The sequence below is a fragment of the Protopterus annectens genome, chromosome 9.part0 (assembly GCF_019279795.1).
Source record: "Protopterus annectens isolate FY-2018-M chromosome 9.part0, PAN1.0, whole genome shotgun sequence".
NCBI classification, from domain to species: domain Eukaryota; kingdom Metazoa; phylum Chordata; order Ceratodontiformes; family Protopteridae; genus Protopterus; species Protopterus annectens.
This window is the reverse complement of record NC_056743.1, coordinates 204,934,084-204,951,534: the sequence shown is the minus strand read 5'-3', so window position 1 is coordinate 204,951,534 and position 17,451 is coordinate 204,934,084. Positions and strand designations below refer to the sequence as shown.

Genomic DNA, 17,451 nt, shown 5'->3' with positions numbered 1-17,451 from the left:
CATTCAGCTAGGCAGATCATGTTACAGTAACTAGATGAAGATACACCAAGGGCAATATATTTCAGATAAGTTAATACAATAGCATTTTTCTATATTAGAACAGAAACTGGCAGAAATAACAGTTAAACAATATTAAGACTCTATTGTCAAAAGTACAATCAATGTTATTAGACAAAGATCACTACTGCACTAAAGTTCACTGGACATGGGATAATGTGATAAACATCTACTATATGGCTCGACTTCCAGAGCTTTCATAAACTGTCATGCAGGGATGCCATCACCATGAAGTGGACGTCAGAAGAATGTACTGCATAAAAGGAAAAGATGTCCATACCATCTTTACCTTATACTTGCTTACCTCCCTCCCCTTTTTCTGCTAATAAGAAATTCTGAAACCCACAAAAGATGGGTAGAAAATATCCATCCCACCCTCAGAAGATATCAGAGATGTATGAGGAAGGGATGCCACCTTAAAGGAAACAACAAAGGAATTCTCCATTAAAACAAGCAGTAAGCCAAAGCAGACAGGAGGATGGAGAAAGTGAGCCTACATTAAAGCGCTAATCTTACCCAACATTTATTGTAATGATGGGTATGCGTACATAAATGCACTGTGTTCATGGTAAAGATCACTGCTACAGTATGACACATCACAATTTTGAAGAGTTACAAAGCAGTACTTTATCTGACAAATGGCTTAGGGTTACAGCCTCTCCAGGACTGCAGTGGTATAGCCTATCCTTCTCTTGGAAAGTGTCACCTTGTAGTGACTAGAAAGGTGTGAACAAGGGTCTATGCAGCTGCCTCACAAATGCTGTGTTGAAGCATTCCTGGAAAAGTGAAGGGGAGTTACCCTTGCAAAGTGCACTCTAATATGTCCTCATAAAAATCTTACGTTGGTGATAAAAGACAATGCAACTTGTCAGGCCTTTTGAATTAAGTCTGATTAGAAATGGGCCTTCCGTCTTTAACAGGCATGAACAATAAGATGAGTTGATCAGGCTATTAAAAGTACATGGTCCTATCCAGTTAAAGCCCGAGATGTCTAATACCACCCGTGAGTTGTTGTGAGTCCCTTGTCTGAGAGGTAAGGAAAGAAAATGATGTTGCTGGAAAGCCTGGGTTCAATGCCAGCTCAAACACCTTTAAACATAAATGAGAATGTAGTCTTAGGGGTCACATGGTTTCTGTGAACACCAGAAAATGTGCACTGAACATCAACACCTAAAGCTCAGAAATTCTTCTGGGTGAGGAAACCGCCATCAATAAAGTTTTCCAATAGAGAAAAAATAAAAGCTGCAAGAGATGCTGGTTCAAAGGGTGGCAAAGTTAGTCTTTTTCAAGGACAAAGCTTGGCACTGCTTTTTTTTTTCTTTTTCTTTTGATGACCTCCCTTACAAGTCCTGCATTCAAAATTGTTTTGCAGCAGGGACAAGCAGCCAAAGGTAGGTTTAGTGGTAAAACAGGCTGAAAAAGCAAATGCATACACTCTAGCTGAAGCACAAACTATCCCGACACCAAAACAAATAAATAAAACAGCTGAGAGAAATTATTTACTTTCCGTTAATCAACTAAAAAGCATGTTGATATCTACAAGGTAAACCACTCTACTTTGTAAAGCAAAACTTCTACTACCCAATACATATGCGCTGAGGAAGAACCTTGGTGCAAGTGACTTTAAAACATTCAGTCAAAAAAGGAAGGCAGTTGGATGACCTAGCTGACCGCCAGTTCAGAAACCTCTTCAGCATAAAACAGAGTTAGTCCTAAGGCTTACTCTGTCTATCCACAGGACCATAAACAGCACCTTGCACTTAAGGGCCTCCAACACAGACACCCTTCTTGCAGACATCAGTGCTACCAAGAAAAGGAATCTCCAAGATAAAAACTTCAATTCACAGAAAAAATTAACTTAAAAGGACAGAGATAAAATCTTAAATACCGAAGACATAATTTGGGCTGGGAGGTACAATGGCTTCCTAGGAAGCTACAGATGTAATATCCAATTTATAAATGTTTGCCCAAGCAGACAGGAGCTTAATGGAACAGTATATGACAGCCCTTCCAACAAGAGCTCTGTCAAATACTGCAGGACTTGCAGCTCTGTGCACTCCTTTGGGTAACACTTTTAGATAAGCACCACCATAAAAATCCTTTCCACTAAACTAGGCACACTTTCAGTGCTCAATATTTTAGCTTTCTGAAGAACGTTAATGCACTCCTCTTCAACTGTAACCACAAAAGCTGTGAGGCTGAAATGATGCATGTATCCATCATCCTGATCTTGAAGTTTGATGAGTCTAAGTTACCTTTGTAATGTGTTTATAAGTGCAATGCTGTGGAAGCAGAAGGTCTTTTTCTAGTCATATGCACTAACACAGAAAGTACAGTTGTGTACACTTACCATAATGTAGATGCTCGAGTGTATTAACTGTTGCAGTCATCACACTTGGATTATCTGCCTGCAGGTAGCCCTCAGTCAGCCCGAACACCAGAGTCTTGGGATTTCTGCGTCGGATGTTGTCGACTCTTCCATGACATCAGGTCGTCAAGGGTATACAACATGCAGCCGACGCCATTACATCAGTTTTTCTAGCCCCAGATGTCAGGTGCCCCCATAATGGGAAGCAATTATATACAAGGTTGCACCTCCAACAAAAAGCAAATACACCAGAAAGCTTAAACATAGTATATAAGAAAAGAGATATAGTCACTAGAACTCAGGGGGCTGGAGGGTGGGTACACAGGACTGCAACAGTAAACACACTAACATCGACATTTATTGTAAGTGTACACAACTGTACTATGTTCTTAGTGTTTCACTGTTGCAGTCATTACATTTGGGTAGATCCCCAAAGCGAAGGATGGGAGGAGGCAATTAGGACCAGCTATTAGGCCCGCAAGACTGCAGTGGTTAAACCAGTGGAAAAATCCTCAGGGGGAGAAGCAGAAGGAATGGAATCTCCTGCATCTGAGTCCTCATAAGTAGGTATAGACAAATCCTGTTCATTAGAAGAGTCAGAAGAAATAGAATCCTGTTCAGAAGATTCATAATCAAAGTCTTGCCTAGGCCTCTTAGAAGGGGGGGGGGGGTTGGCTACCCCTGATCAGAGTAATTAAGTCTTCAGTCATTTTGATCATTTATATTTTTAGGCATAGGGGCCTGCACATGTGGCCCAGGCGTCAGTTTTTTAGACAGATTTTGATTTTGGCCTTAGTTTTGAAGATGGCATCAGTCTAATATACAAATCTGTAGGCCTGAACACACCCTCAGAAGCCGGTGCCTGCGCAGCGGCTCCGGACCCATCCAAAGTAGAGACATCCACGGGTTCCATAATTGAAGCATCTCGCGGCATACCAGACTCCAAATGGGTCTCAGTAGAGGCCTGTGAATCAGAAGTAGCGGGTATCAGGGGCTGCGAAAGCACCTCACTGAGTACCGGCGAACTGGCGACTGGCTTAGAAGCATCGTCAATTTTGGACCTCAACGGCCTCTCTCTGTCTTTTTATTTGTGTTTTTTTAGGTACTCCGTTAGTTGGATTGCCAACCAACATTTCTAGATAGTCAAAGTGTGATTCAAAATATTTAGAAGCAAAAATATATAGACGTTTAATAGTGCATTGATTAAATTTAGCACAAAACTGACATCAAGGTACGTTGTGGTCAGGACCAAGGCAAGGAATACAGTACAAATGAAAATCCTTATGAGGTATTTGCTTCCCACAGGTAATACAATTAACTTTTACTGACATCGGTAAGGAGCAAGAAAATGTTTTCCCAACACGATACTTAGCTTTTTAGTTGAAGACTTCGGTTCTGAAACTCGAAAACAAAAATTTCAGGAGTCAGCCGACCGGCACTTGCGAACTGCTTCTGATTCGGGCACCGCGCGGCAAGAAAGACTGATGTAATGGTGTCGGCTGCATGTTTTATACCCCTGACGACCTGACATCATGGAAGAAGGGACAGCAACCGACGCAGGACTCAAGACTTTGTTAATCAGGCCGACTGAGGGCAACCTGCCAGCAGATTACCCAAATGTAATGACTGCAACAGTGAAACACAAAGAACATCTTCCTCCAAACCAGGGGGCAGAGACACAAAACCAAGTTCAATCCCTGCTCTCTATAAGGGCAATTCAATCTGTTGCGGTGGAACAGATAGGTCAAGGATTCTATTCCAGACTTCTCCTGGTACCCAGAAAAGACAGCACTTGGCACCCAATCCTAGATCTTTCAATTTTCAACACCTTCCTGGTGGTAACAAAACTCAAAATGCTCACCCAGCAGCAGCTTCTACCTATGCTAGCCAAAGATGCCTGGTTTGTCACCCTAGACTTAAAAGTACAGTTGTGTACCTACCATAAATGTAGATGTTCAAGTGTATTCACTGTTGCAGTCATTACGCTTGGGTTATCCTGCTGGCAGGCTACCCGCAGTCGGCCTGAATTCCAAAGTCCTGGCCCGGCGTCGGTTGCTGTTGCCTCTTCCCTGATGTCAATGCGCCAGAGGTATACAAGATGCAGCCGACTCCATTTTCTTCAGTTTTTCTTGCCCCAGATGTCAGGTGCCCCCAAAAGGGTAGGCTAAAAACATTGCTTATAAAAAGCATGCACTAAAATAAACATTACCTTCATCTACAAGCAAATGCACCACATAGGTTGTATAGAATAGAGAAGTACAGATAAGTCCCAGCAAAGAAAGGGGGATGGTGGGTGGGTAACCTGGACTGTAACAGTGAATACACTCGAACATCTACATTTATGGTAGGTACACAATTGTACTATGTTCATCGTGTTTCACTGTTGCAGTCATAACACTTGGGTTGAATCCCAAAGCTGAAGTTGGGCAGCTGGGTCTAAATAGAATTAGGAGTGGCTATGAGGCCCTGCAGAACTGCAGTGGCAAAGCCTGCTCTGGACTTAGAGTAAAGGGGTAAGTGGAAGTGCTTTGCAAAAGTGTGCACTGAAGTCTAAGTTGCAGCCTCCAAAATATCCTTGGTTGGTACTCCTTTGAGGAAGGCTGCTGATGTGGCTGCTGCCCTGGTCGAATGTGGCCTAATGCCCTTAGGCACTGATTTGCCATGTGGTGAATAGCAGAAACGAATGCAGTGCCCTATCCATTTTGAAATATTCTGCTTTGAGATAGCCTTTCCTTGTGATCCTGCAGGATATGCCACTAAAAGTTGCTCAGTCTTTCTGAAAGCTTTAGTTTCGTCCAAGTAGAAGCGTAGCTGTCTGTGTATGTCCAAAGAATGCAGAAGTCTCTCCCCTTTATTCTGTGGATTTGGATAAAAAGTAGGCAAATGAATGGTTTGATTAAGAGCTACAATGGATACTACACCTTAGGCATAAATCTTGGGTTTGTCCTTAGAGAAACCCTGTACGGATGGAAAATGATAAAAGGTTCCACAGCCATTAATGCCTGTAACTCAGACTTTTCTTGCTGAAGTTATTGCTAGGAGCAGAGCAGTTTTCCATAAGAATTTTATCTCGGCTGTATTGGCTGGCTCAAAAGGAGGCAGTGTGAGCTTTTCCAAGACAAAATTGAGATCCTATGTAGGAGTAGGTGCTCTCCTTGGGGGTCTTATGTTTTTGGCCCCTCTGAGGTACTGCCTTAGCAGTGGATGTGAAAAAATAGGTGGTTCCATATTGTAATGAACTGAAATGGCAGAGGCATGAATCTTAATTGATGAGAAGGATAGGCCCTTGTCCAGCATCTCAGTTAAGTATTGTAAAATCTGAGGAATATTTGGAATAAACGGGTCAATTCCTTGTGCCTGGTCCCAAGCACAGAATCTCTTCCATTTTTCTGCATAAGATTTTCTGGTGCTGGGCCTCCTGGCCTCCAAAATGACATCCATAAAGTACAGTTTTGTACCTACCATAAATGCAGATGTTAGAGTGCTAATACAGCTGCAGTCATAACAGATGGGTTATCCTGTAGTCAGGCGGGTACTCGGTCGGCCGAATTCCAAAGTCTAGGTCTGGCGTCGGTTGTCGTCGCCTCTTCCCTGACATCAGTGTGGCAGGGGTATAAAAGAACCAGCCGACACCATTTTCTTCAGTTTGTCTTGCCCCAGATGTCAGGTGCCCCCAAAAGGAAGGCAAAACATAAACTCATGTAATAATGCAATGAAATATAATCAAAAAACAGTAGTTTGCAAGCAAATACACCATAAAGAATACCCCAATCAGGTTGTATGAGGAGGTGTTTGTCATAAGGCCTGTCCCAAGAGGGGATGGAGGGAGGGAAACCTGGACTGCAGCTGTATTAGCACTCGAACATCTACATTTATGGTAGGTACAAAACTGTACTATGTTCATCGTGCATACAGCTGCAGTCATAACAGATGGGTAGAATCCCAAAGCTAAAAAGGGGTGGCAGGCACTAAGTGGAACTAGGAGGAGCAAGGATGCCCTGCAAGACTGCTGTGGCAAAGCCCGCTCTAGATTTAGAGTATAGTGGAAGGTGATGGTGCTTGGAGAAAGTGTGCACAGAACTCCAAGTGGCTGCTTCCAAAATATTCTTGGTAGGAACCCCCCTGAGGAAAGCTGCAGAGGTAGCTGTGGCCCTTGTGGAGTGAGATCTGATGCTTGCAGGTACAGTTTTTCCATGAAATGAGTAACAAAAGCGTATGCAGTGGGCTATCCATTTTGAGATCGTCTGTTTGGAAATAGCCTTTCCTTGAGCACCTGTAGCATAGAACACTGAGTTGCTCTGATTTTCTGAATGGCTTTGTCCTGTCCAAATAATAACAAAGTTGTCTGTGAATGTCCAAGGAGTGTAGTAGTCTTTCCCCTTTGTTTTGTGGGTTAGGATAAAAGGTAGGTAAGTGTACAGTCTGATTCAAGGCTACACTGGATACTACCTTTGGCATAAAGGAAGGGTTGGTTCGTAAGGAAACTCTGTCCTGATGGAAAATGATGAAAGGTTGCACCGCCATGAGGACTTGTAGCTCCGAAACCCTGCGTGCTGAGGTGATAGCCAGAAGGAAGGCTGTTTTCCATGACAAATATTGTAGTTCTGTTGAGACAGCTGGCTCAAATGGAGGCAGAGTCAGTTTTTCTAAAATGAAGTTGAGGTCCAAGCAGGTACTGGTGGTTTCCTTGGGGGTTTTATATTCTTAGCCCCTCTGAGGAACTGTCTTAAGAGAGGATGAGAGAATAAAGGAGGATCAGTGTTGTATTGTGCAGAAATGGCTGAAGCATGGATCTTGATGGAGGAGAAGGAAAGTCCACTGTTTAACATCTCAGCTAGGTACTGTAATATTTGAGGTAAATTTAGAACCCAAGGATTCTGGCCCTTTTTCTGATTCCAGGCACAAAACCGTTTCCATTTGGCGGAGTAGGCTTTTCTAGTTGAAGGTCTTCTGGCCTCCAAGATGACATCCTGCACCTCCTTGGAGAGGAGGGTCTGTTGGTAAATCAAGGAATCCTCCAGGCTGCTAGATTGAGGGTTTTTAGCTGACTGTGAAGAGTTTTGAAGCTGTGTTGGGTCAACAGAAGAGGCACTAGAGGCAGGATCCATGGGGGGGAATGTGTCAGGCTCTTCAGGAGTGGATACCAGTGTTGTCTTGGCCAGTCTGGAGCAATCAGAATCATCTTTGGCCTCTCTGCTCTGGCTTTTAATAGAACTTCGGGCAGCAGAGGAAGAGGTGGAAAGGCATAGACTGTCAATGTTGTCCAATTGAAAGAAAGTGTCCACTTTCCAGGCCTGTGGATGATAGGTCCTTGAGCAAAATTTTTTCAGTTGGAAACTTTTGTGGGTAGCAAAGAGATCTATGTCTGGTCGTCCCCATGCCTGAATTATCTCTGCGAAAACTTGAGGATGCAACTTCCATTCGTATGCATCTGTCATATTTCTGCTTAGGTTGTCTGCCAGCGTGTTTTCCTTCCCTGGCAGGAATTGTGCTTGAAGTTGGATTTGCAATTCCAGAGCCGTGTTCCAAAGGGACATGGCTAGTCTGCACAGGGGGTATGAATGAGTTCCTCCCTGTTTGTTTATGTACCACATCACTGTGGTGTTGTCTGTCCTTATCGATAGCTGGCCTGGATGCAGTAGGTCTTTGAAGGCCATAATTGCATTTTGTACTGCTAGCATTTCCTTTTGATTGATGTGTAGGTGCTTCTCTTTTTGGGACCATTTGCCCTGAATGTACCGATCTGTCATGTGCGCCCCCCAGGCGTAGCCCGAGGCGCCTGTTGTGATGATTTGATTTGCTTGAGGCATGCAGAAAGGGAGACCTATGTTTCTCTGGCATGCTTGAGCCCACCACAGAAATTCCTTTTGAAGACATAGTGGTATAATTGTTTCCAAACTGTGGCTGTGTTGAGACCATAAATTTTTTTAGGTACCATTGAAGTTTCCTCATATGCAGCTTTGCATATGGGATCAGTAGGATGCAAGATGCCATGAATCCCAGAGCCTGCAGGACTTTCCTTGCAGTCAGCCTGGTGAAGGTTGCCATTTTTCTGAAGTATTGAGATAGTTGCCCTTGCTTCTCTGGCGTGAGGTAGGCCATCTGGGTGTTTGTATTCTAGCTGGCACCCAGGAAAATTATTGCTCGAGAGGGTATTCGTTTTGATTTCTTTTTGTTGACTGTGTATCCCAGAAAGTTCAACAATTTTATTACAAAGGCCAGGTGTTTCAGAAGTATGTGCTTGCTGTCTGCTTGGATCAGGCAGTCGTCCAGACATGGGTATATTTGTATCCCTTGAAGTCTGCAGAAGGCAATTACTGATGCCAGGCATTTCGTAAACACTCTGGGCGCAGTAGATAAGCCAAAGGGCAATGCAGAGAATTGATAATGGGTTGAACCTGCAAGAAATCTGAGGTATCTTCTGCAATCTTGTCTGATAGGGACATGCAGGTATGCCTCCTTGAGGTCCAATGTTACCAGCCAAGACTCCTTGCCCAGCATGGGAAGAAGCTGCTGTAATGTGAGCATCTTGAATTTTGGCAGTAAATATGTGTTTAGGATGGATAGGTCCAAAATAGGTCTCCAATCTTTGTCCTTCCTTGGTACCAGGAATAGTCTGGAATAAAAACCTTGACCCTGTTCTTTTGCAGGTACCTCTTGAATAGCTTTCATGTCCATGAGAGCTGAAATTTGTTTTTGTGCCTATGCCCTTTGATTTTGTGGCAGGTTTGGCATGCCTCTCATTTTTGGAAGGGTGTGAAAGTGGAATCTGTAGCCTCTGTCTATAATGTCCAGGATCCATTTGTCTTTTGTGACAATATGCCAATTTTTTGAAAATAATGCCAGTTTTCCGCCTAAAGGTGCTGCCATTAAAGCTTTGCTTGGCATGCAAAGGGGAAAGTCATTGTGTCTGCTTTCTAAATGGCTGTGATCCATCTTCGCCACCTCTTGGTGTAGGTGCTTGCCATTGTCTGGCTCTAAATGATCCTTGAGATTGCCCTCTACCTCTCGGGCGCCTGTATCTACCTCTTTGAGGTCTGTCCGTGGCTGGAAAGGACCAATTTTTTGAAGGCCAGTTTCTGCTAAAACGTGGAGGCTGTACCTGTAGGAAATCTTTCACTGTTTGCATTGATCTTGCCTTTTTCCTCCATTTTCTTTAGTACCTCCTCAGCTTTAACACCAAACAATACATCTTTTTGAAGGGGTGCATCTAGTAATTTAGCTTTGACATGATCTGGTAAGGTTTGCTCTTTGAGCCAAGCATGTCTACGTATGACAGACCCTGTAACAGCAGCTCTACATGAGGCCTCTAAAGCATCAAAACCACACTGCAAGGTATGTTTACCCACTTGCTCTGCACTATGCAACAAATCCTGCAACTCCTTTAAATCTGGTTGTTCAGGTTGTGTCATTTTGCTTTTCAACTGAGATAACAAAAACTGTTGATACTTTAACATATGGAACTGACAGTTTAATGCCCTCGTGGTTAAAGTGGCCGAGGTGTATAGCTTTTTCCCCCACCTTTCTAAAGCTCTGGAATCCCTCTCTGAAGGCAATGGGTTTTTGGCAGTAGAGGCCTTAATTCCCTTGGGACCCTGTGAAATAGTTTCTGGGTCAGCAGCATGGCTTTTGTATAGGAATTGGTGTGAATCAGGAACCCAGTAATACCTGTCAGGCTTAACAGGGGCTGGGGGTAAAGAATCTGGGTTGAGGCTGGCTTCTGTGTACACATCATCTAATATATCCAAAACAGAAGGGATAGCCAGAGGCCTGTGCTGGGGAAGCAAGAGAAAATCCCTGAGCCTTTTCTTGGAATCTGAGTAATCTTGGCATTCCCAGTCAAAGTGTTCCCTCAAGGTATGTAAGGTTTCCCCAAAAGAATAGTCCTCAGGGGGGGAGACCAAGGGAATGGACTCCTCAGCATCAGAATCTTCAAAAGGGGAATATGAATATTCCTGGTCCTCAGAATGTTCTGAGGTAATAGAGGTTTGGTCTGAGGAAGGGTAGTCTTCCTCCAGTCTGGGCCTTTTGTCTGAGGGTGGTTGAGAACCCCTGATAAGAGTAATCAAATCCTCTGCCATTTTGAGCATCTGTTTTTTAGGCATGGGGCCTTGAGAGGGGCTCTGTGGAACTTGTCTTTTAGTTTTCATGGCTGCTTTAGATTTTGTGAAAGCCTTAATGGAAAAAGAGGAAGGCCTAAAGACACCTTGAGAGGTGGCAGGTCTGTCTAAATTCTGAGTTTCCCCGCCAAGAGTGGCGTCGGTATCTGTAGTCGGAGTGGGGGCCGAGGAGCCTGCGACCTCGGGCACAGAAGACACCGCTAAAGAAGCGTCATCGGTACTCAGGGGCTGCGTAGGCGCCTCGCTGAGAACCAGAGCACCTGTAGCCGGCTTTAGCGTGGTGTCGGAAGAAGTCGCGGACCTCTTATGTCGGTCCTTATCTTTGCGTCTTTTACTCAAAACTGGAGTCGGAGTATCCGACGGCATAATGTAATTAAATTTTTTACCAAAATAGTGTTGGGCGAACTCCGCCAGACGCTTAATAGTGCGTTTGTTGAATCTAGCACAAAAGCGAAAGGCAGAGACGTTGTGGTCTGGGCCTAAGCAAGGAATGCAGAAGGAATGGAAATCCTTATGCGGTATTTGCTTCCCACAAGAAATGCAATTATTAACTTTGTCTGACATCGGTCTGAGGCAAGAAAAGTTTCCCCAACGGGGTACTTAGCTTTCAAGACGACTTCGGCTGAAAAATTTTCGTAAATCTCAGGAGCTGGCCGACCGGCACTTGCGAACTACTTCGGGCACCGCGTGGCAAGAAAGACTCTAGAAAATGGCGTCAGCTGGTTCTTTTATACCCCTGCCGCACTGACGTCAGGGAAGAGGCGACAACAACCGACGCCAGACCTAGACTTTGGAATTCGGCCGACCGAGGACCCGCCTGACAGCAGAATAACCCATCTGTTATGACTGCAGCTGTATGCACGATGAACACCTGCTTAGAGAGAGGTGTGTTCTGAGTGGTTATATTATTCGCCATGTAGCCAGATTTAAGGTTCTGAGTTGGCTGTGCAGGATCTGATCTGAGGTAAAGTCTAGGCTGGGCCTTGAGACAAGCTCTTTAGGATTGGGTACCAGTGCTGGCGTGGCCAGTCTGGGGCAATCAGTATAATTTTTGGCTTCTCTTGTCTGACCTTTAAGAGTACCTTGGGGAGGAGAGGCAGTGGAGGAAAGGCATATACTGTAAGGGTTTTCCAGCTGAATGATAGGGCATCCACCTTCCATGCTTGTTTGTGAAAAGTCCTTGTGCAAAATCTCTGTAAGTTGGCAGATGTGAGGGGAGGCAAATAGATCTATGTCTGAGCATCCCCATTTCCTTGTTATCATGTTGAAGACTTGTGAATCTAGTTTCCATTCGTGAGGGTCCATGAGGTTTCTGCCTAGTTCGCCTGCCAGAGTATTTGTCTTTCCTGGTAGGAATTGTGCTTGCAGATGCACTTAAGTCAATGCTGTGTTCCACAAAGTCATGGCTTGCCTGCAAAGAGGGTAGGAATGTGTGCCCCCTTGCTTGTTTATGTACCACATGACTGTAGTATTGTCCGCCTTTAGCAACAGTTGTCCTGGATGGAGTAGATCCTTGAAGGCTGTCAGGGCATTCTGTACAGCTAGCATCTCTTTTTGGTTGATATGAAGATGCATATGGCTTGCGGGTCACGTGCCCTGAATACATTTTCCTGCCACGTGTGCCCCCCAGGCATAATCCGATGCATCTGTTAGTGTCTGTCTGGCTGTGGGTAAAGTGAATGGCTGTCCCTTGTTGTGGTGACAGGCCAGTGCCCACCATCAAAACTCCTGTTGCAGGCAGGAAATGAGGGTAATTAATGTTTCCAGGCTGTGGCAATGTTGAGTCCAAACACTTTTTAGATACCACTGTAGCTTCCTCATATGCAGTCTTGCATATGGAATTAGCAGAATGCAGGATGCCATGAAGCCCAAAGCCTGCAGAATTTTTTTTGCAGGTAACTGGGTTTTTGTTGCCATCTTTTCGAAGTAAGAAGTCAGTTGAGTTTGTTTGTCTGGCGTGAGATAAGCAATCTGGGCAGTTGTATTTAAGCTTGCACCCAGGAATATTATCTCTTGAGAGGGTACTAGTTTTGATTTATTTTCATTTACTGTGTACCCTAGGCAAATTAGTAATCTTTTTACAAACGCCAGAAGCTTTAGTAGGATGTCCTTGCTCTCTGCTTGAATAAGGCAGTTGCCCAAGTAGGGATATATTTGAATTCCTCTGCCTGCAAAATGCAATTACTGGTGGCCAGGCATTTTGTGAAGACCCTGGGTGCAGTAGATAAGACAAAGGGCAATGCAGAGAATTGGTAGTGCATTGAACCAGCTATGACTCTGAGGTATCTTCTGCAAGATTGTCTGATTGCGACATGCAGGTATGCCTCTTTAAGGTCCAAAGTTACGAGCCAAGCCTTCTTGCCCAGCATGGGCAGAAGTTGCTGCAGTGTCAACATTTTGAATTCTGGAATGTCCAGAAAAGTGTTTAGACTAGACAGGTCCAGTATTGGACTCCATGCTTTGTCCTTTCTGGGTACCAGGAAAAGGCTTGAGTAAAATCCTTGTCCCTGCTTTTGCTGTAGTACTTGCTGAATAGCCCTCATGTCCATGAGAGATGAAATTTGCTTTTGTGCCTCTGCCCACTGATTGTGCGGCAGGTCTGGCATACCTTTTGTCTTTGGAAGGGTGTGAAAGTGGAACCTGTAGCCCTGAGAGACAATATTCAGTACCCATTTGTCTTGGGTGATCATGTGCCAATTTTGTGAAACAAGTGCTAGCTTTCCCCCTAAGGATGCTGCCAAAAGATAAGTCATTGGCAGTGGAAAGTCATTGAGACTGTTTCCTATATGGCTGTGATTTGTCTTCTCTGCTTTTGGAGGTAGAAGCACCCCATTGTTTAGGCCTGTATGAGCCTTGGGGCTGAGATCTGCCTCTAGGGCGTCTGTATCTGCCTCTTTGTGGCCTGTCTGACACTGGAAAGGACCAATTCTTAGACAGCCAGTTCCTGCTAAATCTGAGTGGCTGAACCTGTACAAAATACTTTACTGTTTGCATAGAGTTCGCTTTATCCTCCCATTTTCTTTAACACCTCTTCTGCCGTAACACCAAAGTATCATGCTGTAATGGAGCATCCAATAATTTTGCTTTAACATGATCAAGCAGATTCTGTTCCTTTAACCAAGCATGCCTTCGAATGACTGAGCCTTTAACAGCAGCCCTGCAAGAGGCCTCTAGTGAATCAAAACCACAATGCAAAGTATGCTTTCCCACTTGTTCAGCTGCATACAATAAATCCTGCATTTCCTTGTTTTCAGAACATTCAGAATACGTCAGCATTTTCTGCTTAAGCAGAGACATTAAGTATTGCTGATATTTAAGCATATGAAACTGGCAATTTAAAGCCCTTACATCCAAAGTAGCAGAGGTGTAAACTTTTTCCCCCCATCTGTCCAGTGCTCTAGAATCCCTATCAAAGAGGACAGGGTTTTTTGCAGTGGAAGCCTGGACTCCTTTGGGACCCTGAGATACAGTTTCTGGGTCAGCAGCAGGGCTTTTATATAGAAATTTGTGTGAATCTGGGACCCTGTAGTACCTGTCTTGCTTAACGGGAGCAGGGGGTAAAGAGTCGGGAGACAGACCGGACTCTGAAAATACATCTACAATGTCTAGTACAGGAGGAACAGCAAGGGGTCTGTGCTGAGGCAGTAAAAGAAAATCCCTCAGCCTTTTCTTAGATTCTGAATAATCTTGGCTCTCCCAGTGGAAATGCTCCCTCATGGTGTGCAGGGTTTCCCCCAAAAGAATAGTCCTCAGGAGGAGAGGCTGAAGGGATAGATTCTTCAGCATCAGAGTCCTCATAGGGAGGAAGAGAGTATCCCTGTTCTGAAGAGGAGTCAGATGAAATGGAAACCTGATCAGAGGAATCATATTCAGTGTCTTGCCTAGGCCTCTTATCAGGAGGGGGATGGGAACCCCTTATCAAAGTAATTAGGTCTTCAGCCATTTTGAGCATCTGCTTCTTAGGCATGGAAGTTTGTCCAGGAGAATGCTGTACTTGTTTCTTTGTCTTTAAAGCTGTTTTAGTCCGTCTTGGATGCAGAGGATGGCTTGACATATAGCTGTGTAGGTCTGAAAACACCCTCAGAAGCCGATGCCTGCTCAGCGGCTCCGGACCTATCTGAGGGATTAGTTTCCAAAGGCCCAATACCTTGAGTATCCAGCGGCCTAGTTATCTCCACGTGGGAGTCGGTGGCAGCCTGTGGCTCTGAGGTAGCGGGTGTCAGGGGCTGCAAAAGTGCCTCACTGAGAACCGGCGAGATGGCGACTGGCCTAGTGGAGGCTTCGTCGGTTTTGGACCTCGGATGCCTGTCCTTTTCTTTTTCCTTGCGCTTTTTATGAACTCCGGTTGTCGGCTGTTCCGACGGCATTATACAGTTAAACCTTCGGCCAAAGTAATGAAAGGCAAAATTGTACCGACGTTTAATAGTGCGTTGGTTAACTCTAGCACAAAACCGACTACTAACATCGTGGTCAGGGCCCAGGCAAGGAATACAGTAAGAATGAAAATCCTTGAGGTATTTGCTTCCCACAAGAAATACAATTGTTAACCTTTTCTGACATCGGTCTGGAGCAAGAAAAAAGTTTCCCCAATGAGGTACTTAGCTTTATTGAAGACTTCGGATCTGAAATTCAGTTTCGAAAATCGCAGGAGTCGGCCGACCAGCACTTACGAACTGCTTTTGCTTCGGGCACCGCGCTGCAAGAAAGACTGGAGAAAATGGTGTTGGCTGCATCTTATATACCCCAGGCACACTGAAGTCAGGGAAGAGGCGACAACAACCGACGCCGGACCAGGACTTTGGAATTCAGGCCGACTGCAGGTAGCCTGCCAGCAGGATAACCCAAGTGTAATGACTGCAACAGTGAAACACTATGAACATCCTATCTGCACATCCCTATAAGGGAATCATGTAGGAAATATCTATGCTTCTTGCAGGATCTATGCATTACCAGTTCTCTGAACTTTCCTTTGGCTTATCCACTGCTACCAGAGTATATACAAAATGCCTGGCTCCAGCCATTGCTTACTGCAGACAGACAGAGAAATATTCAAATTTACCCGTACTTGGCGAATGCCTGATTCAGGCAGACAGCCAGGAAATGCTGTTGTAGCACCTGATATTTGTACAAAACCTTCTAACCTCCCTGAGGGTACACCACCAACGAAAATAAATCAAAACTAGTCCTCGGTCAAAAGATTGTATTCCTGGGAGCAAGCTTGGACACAGCATCCCAGACGCATTCCTCACTCCAGACAAACAAGCCTATCTGGCAGACTATTTTACTCAAATGGCTACCAGAACCCAGCTATCCGCAAGAAAAATCCTGCAGGCCCTAGGGTTCATGGCCTCATGCATCCTACTAATTCCATATGCCAGACTGCATATGAGGAAAGTTCAACAGTACTTAAAATGTCTTTGGCAACAACATTCTCAGGACATGAAAACCCTCATTCCTATCATACCCTGTCTAAGGACAGGGTTTCTTTGGTGGGCAGCAGCATGCAACCACAACAAGGGACTGCCCTTTACTCAACCCCATGCCACCCAGACCCTAACTACAGATGCATCAGACTATGCCTGGGGCCACACATGGATGACAAGTGCATTCAGGGCCAGTGGAGCCCAAGTCAAATTCATCTGCACATAAACCAAAAAGAGATGCTAGCTGTGCAGCATGCTCTGACAGCTTTCAGATCTCTACTCTCACCAGGACACTTGCTAATAAAAACAGACCACCACAGTTATGTGGTACATCAACAAGCAGGGGGGAACCCACTCTTACCCACTCTGCAGGCTAGCCATGGTCCTGTGGAACACGGCCTTGGACATGCAGGTCCATCTGCAAGCTCAATTCCTGACAGACAAAAACTCACTGGCAAACGACATGAGCAAAAATCTCCTAGACCCACATAAGTGGCAATTAGAGCCCAGCACCTTCAACCTTCTGATTCAGAAATGGGGGACCCCAGAGGTGGATATCTTTGCCTCCCCCTGCAATCACTAGCTCAGCAAATTATGCACCAGGACACCTCACAGCAGGGCCTGGAACGTGGATGCCCTATCCTTCCAGTTCGTAACTCTCTCAATCTATGCCTTTCCCACTCTGTACCTTCTCTCAAGAGTGTTGCTCAAGGTAAGACAGGACATACCAAGGAAAATTTCGATTGCCCCGGACTGGCCACGCCAGCACTGGTACCCACTCTTGCACAGCCTGGCACCTACACCAGAACCCAACCCTGATCTCTAAGCGGGGGGGGGGGGGGCAGATCTTGCATCAGCAACAACAAACTCTAAACATTGCAGCCTGGCTTACTCCTTGAATTCTCCCCCAGTAACCAGCCTAACCAAGCAGGTGCTGGACGTCATTCTTGAAGCCAGAAGACAGAGTAAAAGGAAATCCTATGCTGATAAGTGGAAAATGCACTGCTCCTGGATTCAATCTAAACGAAAGGACACAAATCTGGCCTCCCTGCCTCTAATCCTGGATTAATTAGCAGATCTACTCCACGGACACCTGTCCTTCTCCTTCATTAAGATCTATGCCTCTGGCATTTCGGCTCATTACAACACTGAGCCACCTCTCTTCTCTCACCCTCTTATCAAACAGTTCCTGAGAGGAGCAAACAACTTAAGGCCACCAAGGAGAGCACCTGCCCCTGCATGGGACTTTAACTTTGTACTGGAAAAGCTCACGCTACCCCCCTTTGAGCCTGCAGTGTCAGCAGAGTTAAAATTCCTCTCTTGGAAAACAGCCTTGCTTCTGGCCATCACTTCAGCTGGAAGAGTGTCTGAGCTACAAGCACTTATGGCTGTGGAACCTATATTTTCCATGCTGACAGGGTTTCCCTCATGACTAACCCTTCCTTTATGCCTAAAACAGTGTCCAGTGTGGCTCTCAACCAAT

General features: G+C 45.1%; 1 protein-coding gene across 1 annotated transcript in view; it reads right to left on the bottom strand.

The window, feature by feature from the left end:
• Positions 1-17,451, bottom strand: part of FNBP4 (formin binding protein 4) — a gene marked incomplete in the record, with an annotated part of 825,158 nt that overhangs the window by 450,833 nt on the left and 356,874 nt on the right.